A 7,755-nucleotide genomic window follows, 5' to 3' on the forward strand; every position below is an offset into this window, starting at 1 on the left:
TGTTTGCCAACTTAATAGTACTAATCTGAACCTGGAAGAAATCCTTGCTTTATTCCATCATCCAAGTATCTTATATCCACAATAAAACATAATGGTCCCCAGCTAATCGTTCTGGTACTTCTGGGCAGCCTTCAGCTTGAAAAGATTCCATTTACCATGTCTTTCCTGACCGGCCGCCAGGGTCGAAAGCACCAAACAGTTTCTGAAGTTTTTCTAAGAGAAAATCTTGCAAGCTGTAACTTTCCAAGGCTCCACATGATTTGTAAATGAACCTCATACTGAGACATTCAATCCAATTATGAGAATTTCTATAGAGGATCTATAGTGTTTCCTAAAGTGGGATCCGCTGCAAATGGTAAATATTTAAATATAGTATACTTTTTTGGAATCAATTTAATGTTGTTTTGTAGTGTTTGGAGTGTTGTTTCTAAACAGTATTTTAAAATATTTTGTTTTATGTAAAATCAACTGGATAAATACACATTAGATATACAATGCAGATGGGTTTCCCTCCACAATTGTTGTGGGCATTAATTCTATACCCCAATCATTCCTCTCACAAAAAGAAAAAAATTGCTCAAGTCCAGTGACCACTTCATTAAGAGCAGCCATGAGATTGGGGTCAACTTCTCAACACTGCTTTGGGTTCAAAAACAAATTTCTCGACAGCTTTGTACCGCCCTAAAACCTACGTTTGCCACCCTACTCATCCTGTCCATTCTCTCGATGACCTTAGACTATATTCTGTATAATAAACAATGACCTCTATATAGATAACACTGACCCATCATTACATCACTACTGACAATATATGTTGTCACAGCTCATCTCCTCCTCCTCCCTGTACAATGACCTCTATATAGATAACACTGACCCATCATTACATCCCTACTGACAGTAGATGATGTCACAGCGTATCCTCCCTCCCTGTACAATGCCTCTATATAGATAACACTGACCCATCATTACATCACCACTGACAATAGATGATGTCACAGCTTATCTCCTCCCCCTCCCTGTACAATGACCTCTATATAGATAACACTGACCCATCATTACATCACTACCTACAATAGTTGATGTCACAGCGTATCCCCCCTCCCTGTACAATGCCTCTATATAGATAACACTGACCCATCATTACATCACTACTGACAATAGATGATGTCACAGCTTATCCCCTCCTCCCTGTACAATGTCCTCTATATAGATAACACTGACCCATCATTACATCACTACTAACAATAGATGTCACAGCTTATCTCCTCCCCCTCCCTGTACAATGACCTCTATATAGATAACACTGACCCATCATTACATCACTACTGACAATAGATAATGTCAAAGCTTATCTCCTCCCCCTCCCTGTACAATTACCTCTATATAGATAACACTGACCCATCATTACATCACTACTGACAATAGATGATGTCACAGCTTATCTCCTCCTCCTCCCTGTACAATGACCTCTTCATAGATAACACTGACCCATCATTACATCACTACTGAGAATAGATGATGTCACAGCTTATCTCTTTCTCCTCCCTGTAAAATGACCTCTATATAGATAACACTGACCCATCATTACATCACTACCAACAATAGATGGTGTCACAGCATATCTTCTCCTCCTCCCTGTACAATTACCTATATATATATCACTGACCCATCATTACATGACTACTGACAATAGATGATGTCATAGCCTATATCCTCCCCCTCCCTGTACAATGACCTCTATATAGATTACACTGACCCATCATTACATCACTACTGACAATAGATGATGTCACAGCTTATCTCCTCCTCCCTGTACAATGTCCTCTATATAGATAACATTGACCCATCATTACATCACTACTGACAATAGATGATGTCACAGCTTATCTCCTCCTCCCTGTACAATGTCCTCTATATAGATAACATTGACCCATCATTACATCACTACTGACAATAGATGATGTCACAGCTTATCTCCTCCTCCTCCCTGTACAATGACCTCTATATATATAACACTGACCCATCATTACATCACTACTGACAATAGATGATGTCACAGCTTATCTCCTCCTCCTCTCTGTACAATGAACTCTATATAGATAACACTGACCCATCATTACATCACTACTGACAATAGATGATGTCAAAGCGTATCCCCCCTCCCTGTACAATGCCTCTATATAGATAACACTGACCCATCATTACATCACTACCAACAATAGATGATGTCACAGCATATCTCCTCCTCCTCCCTGTACAATTACCTATATATATATATCACTGACCCATCATTACATCACTACTGACAATAGATGATGTCACAGCTTATCTTCTCCTCCTCCTTGTACAATGAACTCTATATAGATAACATTGACCCATCATTGCATCACTACTGACAATAGATGATGTCACCGCTTATCTTCTCCTCCTCCCTGTACAATGAACTCTATATAGATAACACTGACCCATCATTACATCACTAGTGACAATAGATGATGTCACAGCTTATATCCTCCCCTCCCTGTACAATTACCTATATATAGATATCACTGACCCATCATTATATCTCTACTGACAATAGATGATGTCACAGCCTATATCCTCCCCCTCCCTGTACAATTACCTCTATATAGATAACAGTGACCCATCATTACATCACTACTGACAATAGATGATGTCAGAGCTTATCTCCTCCCCCTCTCTGTACAATGACCTGTATATAGATAACACTGACCCATCATTACATCACTACTGACAATAGGTGACATCACAGCTTATCTCCTCCTCCATGTACAATGACCTCTAAATAGATAACACTGACCCATCATTACATCACTACTGACAATAGATGATGTCACAGCTTATCTCCTCCCCCTCCCTGTACAATGACCTCTATATAGATAACACTGACCCATCATTACATCACTACTGATAATAGATGTCACAGCTTCTCCTCCCTCTACCTGTACAATGTCCTCTATATAGATAACACTGATCCATCATTACATCACTACTGACAATAGATGATGTCACAGCTTATCTCCTCCCCCTCCCCGTACAATGACCTCTATATAGATAACACTGACCCATCATTACATCACAACTGACAATAGATGATGTCACAGCTTATCTCCTCCCCTCCTTGTACAATGTCCTCTATATAGATAACACTGACCCATCATAACATCACTACTAACAATAGATGTCACAGCTTATCTCCTCCCCCTTCCTGTACAATGACCTCTATATAGATAACACTGACCCATCATTACATCACTACTGACAATAGGTGATGTCACAGCTTATCCCTTCCCCATCCCTGGACAATGACCTCTACATAGGTAACACTGACCCATCATTACATCACTACTGACAATAGATGATGTCACAGCTTATCTCCCCCCCTCCCTGTACAATGACCTCTATATAGATAACACTGATCCATCATTACATCACTACTGACAATAGATGATGTCACAGCTTATCTCCTCCCCCTCCCCGTACAATGTCCTCTATATAGCTAACACTGACCCATCCTTACATCACAACTGACAATAGATGATGTCACAGCTTATCTCCTCCCCTCCCTGTACAATGTCCTCTATATAGATAACACTGACCCATCATTACATCACTACTAACAATAGATATCACAGCTTATCTCCTCCCCCTCCCTGTACAATGACCTCTATATAGATAACACTGACCCATCATTACATCACTACTAACAATAGATGATATCACAGCTCATCTCCTCCTCCTCCCTATATAATGACCTCTATATAGGTAACACTGACCCATCATTACATCACTAGTGACAATAGATGATGTCACAGGTTATATCCTCCCCCTCCCTGTACAATTACCTATATATAGATATCACTGACCCATCATTACATCACTACTGACAATAGATGATGTCACAGCTTATCTCCTCCTCCTCCCTGTACAATGACCTCTATATAGATAACAGTGACCCATCATTACATCACTACTGACAATAGATGATGTCACAGCTTATCTCCTCCTCCTCCCTGTACAATGACCTCTATATAGATAACAGTGACCCATCATTACATCACTACTGACAATAGATGATGTCACAGCTTATCTCCTCCCCCTCCCTGTACAATGACCTCTCTATAGATAACACTGACCCATCATTACATCACTACTGACAATAGATGATGTCACAGCTTCTCCTCCCCCTACCTGTACAATGTCCTCTATATAGATAACACTGACCAATCATTACATCACTACTGACAATAGATGATGTCACAGCTTATCTCCTCCCCTCCCTGTACAATGTCCTCTACATAGATAATACTGACCCATCATTACATCACTACTGACAATAGGTGACGTCACAGCTTATCTCTTCCCCCTCCCTGGACAATGACCTCTATATAGATAACACTGACCCATCATTACATCACTACTGACAATAGATGATGTCACAGCTTATCTCCCCGCCCTCCCTGTACAATGACCTCTATATAGATAACACTGACCCATCATTACATCACTACTGACAATAGATGATGTCACAGCATATCTTCTCCTCCTCCCTGTACAATGTCCTCTATATAGATAACACTGACTCATCATTACATCACTACTGACAATAGATGATGTCACAGCATATCTTCTCCTCCTCCCTGTACAATGCCTCTATATAGATAACACTGACCCATCATTACATCACTACTAACAATAGATGTCACAGCTTATCTTCTCCCTCTCCCTGTACAATGTCCTCTATATAGATAACACTGACCCATCATTACATCACTACTGACAATAGATGATGTAACAGCTCATATCCTCCTTCCTGTACAATGACCTCTATATAGATAACACTGACCCATCATTACATCACTACTGACAATAGATGATGTCACAGCTTATCTCCTCCTCCCTGTACAATGACCTCTATATAGATAACACTGACCCATCATTACATCATTACTGACAGTAGATGATGTAACAGCTTATATCCTCCTCCCTGTACAATGTCCTCTATATAGATAACACTGACCCATCATTACATCACTACTGACAATAGATGATGTCACAGCTTACCTCCTCCCCCTCCCTGTACAATGACCTCTATATAGATAACACTGACCCATCATTACATCACTACTGACAATAGTTGATATCACAGTTTATACTCTCCCCCACAGAAGTGCAGCTTATAATACAATAATAGTTTTTCAGTCACTTGTGTTGCTGTGTGATGTGGGCTGTGTGATAGTTTTCATTTTATAGGAGGAAATGTAAGTCGTCAGTGAATTTGGATTATTTTGTCTGTGATCTCGCTCTCAATAAACCACTTTTCACGTTGTCCTTAAACTACTCGCTTCATTATGGTCAAGTTTTGTTCCGAACATCCGCTGTGTACACCAGTAAGGTTGATGGTTTCGTAAATGGACCAATTCTGTGTGCATTTGGCTTTTTTTATTTGTTTTGTATAAACCAATATACTGAAGTTGGACACTTATCTGCTTCAATTATCTGCTTCATCCAAACCACAGAAAGTAACTGAAGGATTGAGTTGTGCTCAGGACTTTGTTGTGGTTTCCTCTCGCTAGTGAATACATTCGCTTAATATCCATGTGTTTAACAAAGCGTTTTAGGATGGAGACGAAGCGTAAGATCAACAGTCTGCTCTAGGTATCTCAAAATCTACATGTATCCAAAAAGACTATCATAAAAACTTGTTATACGTGTAGTGCATGGTATCGCTATATCTATGAAAGAGACAAAGGATTATGTTTATCTATTAATAAAATTTTAACTGAAAAAGCAAAAGATATAAATTACGCTAAAGTGTGACCACATTTTCCCCTCTTTTTGACACTTTCACACAGTTTTTGAAGGAACACAGCAGGGAGGTTGTTCCAAACATCTGGACAAACTCACCACAGATTTAAGCTTTCTCAAACCCAGTGGCTCAAACCCCAGTGGGCCCTGATGCAAACTTTCAATCAGGGTCCCCATTTACCTATAATCCCTCTGCCTCCACTGTCCTGCAATACTCATATATGGTTCACCCACATGTACTCACAGCATATTCCTACACCTTATGCGCAGTGTCCAGCAGCAGACTCTCTTATTATCATACTGTCTAACAACTCCCCTCATTGATAAGATGTCCAGCAGCATCCACAATTTTCAGCATTTTTTAACATTTAGTTTTTTACAATTTTTTTACATTTCTTTTACACTATTTCTAGATTCTTTCAGGGTCTTGAACCTGAGGGAGTCTGATCACTTAAAAAATATACTACAATACTACTTTATTGAAATATATTGTAAAATTACTGAATCCAGCTATGACAACCATAGTACTCTTGGTTAGGGTCCTGGCTGTCATAGAAATCGGCCACGTCATGGGGGGGGGGGGGCACTGGCAGAGCAAAGATGGTGGCGCCCATGCAGTGCTGTCACTTAATCACCGCCATCACGTTTGATGCCGGCAATTAAGAGGTTAATGTCAACACCTGCTGTGTATGGAGCTAGTTCAGGTACGTCACATGTCATTAAGGTGTTAAATGTTCCAGATTGAACAAATTTTTACTGCAAAAAACTAGTCTTAAATTAACATAGAAGCAGTATAAGATTGTATAAGATTGACCGAAACTATTTTAATACACAACAAATGTATACGAGCATTCCTGAGCATTCAGTGCTGTTAGTTTTAGTAATAAATTTGCTATTTTTTGTCAAGTCAGATGTGGCAGCTTTATGGTCCATTTCAGGACCACCCACTTGACAGTAGGAACATTGGGAACCAAAACTAAAAGCATTGATCGCTCATGAACATTTGTCAGAATAGGGTTTCTTTGTCCCCCCAGATAAAATTATTAGGTATGCCTATGTTTCATTATCCTCCAAAACACAGACACTATGGGGCAGATTTACTTACCCGGTCCATTCGCGATCCAGCGGCGCGTTCTCTGCGCTGGATTCGGGTCTGGACAGGATTTATTAAGGCAGTTCCCCCGCAGTCCACCAGGTGGCGCTGCTGCGCTGAAAAGCATCGGAACGCGCTGGAGTTCACCGAGTCGGGCTGAGTGAAGGTAAGTGCAAGCTCCGCGACAGATTTTTTTTTTAAATGCGGCGGTTTTTCCGAATCCGTCGGGTTTTCGTTCGGCCACGCCCCCGATTTCCGTCGCGTGCATGCCAGCGCCGATGCGCCACAATCCGATCGCGTGCGCTAAAATCCCGGGGCAATTCAGGGGAAAACGGCGCAAATGGGAAATATTCGGGTAACACGTCGGAAAAACGCGAATCGGGCCCTTAGTAAATGACCCCCTATCTGTCTCCAAATTGGGTTGTGTTTGCCTGCATCTATTGGGTTCATTAGTAGTCAAAGTTCCAAATATGGACGGCACCCAAACTGCTTCTTACCTCGTACTCGTGGATATTAGCAATGTATCCAAATGAAAGAAATGGTCCCGGCACTTGGAGGTGGCTTTTAACTTTTTTTTAATTGTAGGTACAATCTGTCATAAAGTATAGCATCCATTTAATATTACGGATGCATTTCGGCTCTCCTGAGCCCTTCTCGGAGAGACGAAATGAGTCCGGAATATTAACTCCGCGCCGAGGTCCGCCAGAGTTCACCTTCTTCTTCCCGGTGCTTGTAAGTGCGTGTCTTGCAACAGAATTCAAAATGTTAAATCCCGCGCGTAGTCTGAATCTGTCGGGTTGTCCAACGGCCCGCCCCCCGATTTGTGTCACGTG

The sequence above is a fragment of the Engystomops pustulosus genome, chromosome 10 (assembly GCF_040894005.1).
Source record: "Engystomops pustulosus chromosome 10, aEngPut4.maternal, whole genome shotgun sequence".
In the NCBI taxonomy this organism is placed as follows: domain Eukaryota; kingdom Metazoa; phylum Chordata; class Amphibia; order Anura; family Leptodactylidae; genus Engystomops; species Engystomops pustulosus.